The sequence below is a fragment of the Colobus angolensis genome, unplaced genomic scaffold (assembly GCF_000951035.1).
Source record: "Colobus angolensis palliatus isolate OR3802 unplaced genomic scaffold, Cang.pa_1.0 Scaffold857, whole genome shotgun sequence".
Taxonomy (NCBI): domain Eukaryota; kingdom Metazoa; phylum Chordata; class Mammalia; order Primates; family Cercopithecidae; genus Colobus; species Colobus angolensis.
The window spans coordinates 22272-22887 of record NW_012122454.1 but is presented as its reverse complement, the minus strand read 5'-3'; positions in this window follow the sequence as shown (position 1 = coordinate 22887).

Genomic DNA, 616 nt, shown 5'->3' with positions numbered 1-616 from the left:
AAACCCATCCTTTACTCTTCGGTATACCTGATGTTGCATAAGAAACAATAGTAAACAGAAAATGAAGACCTCCCCCGATGGACAAAGGAGCCAGTCACCAACCTTAAGAAGATGGCAACGTTCAATAATTCAAAACAGCAGTTTTTTGGAAACTCAGCAAACTTCGTGATGACACAGAAAAGTAATTCAGAAATGTATCAGAAAAATTTAGCAAGGAGATCAAAATAGTTTTCTAAAAATCAAACAGAAACCCTGGAACTGAGAAATAAACTCCCTGGTAGAAAACTCTCAGACTCTCAAGAACAGAATTGATCAAGTAAAAAAAATTCAGTAAGCTCAATGCAGGTTATTGGAAATACAATGTAAGAGCAGAAAAAAGGGGAAAAGAATGAAGAATACCAATTAAATACAGAAAGTACCTCAAAAGAGCAAATCTAAAAGTCATTGACCTTCAAAAGGGAGCTGAGAGAGGGCAAGGGCTACAAAACTTAAATAAATAATAATAGAAAACTTTCCAAATATAGAGAAAGATATAAATATCTAGGTACAGGAAGGTCAAAGATCATCAAACAGATTCAACACAAATAAGACTATCATAAGGCACACAGTCATTAAA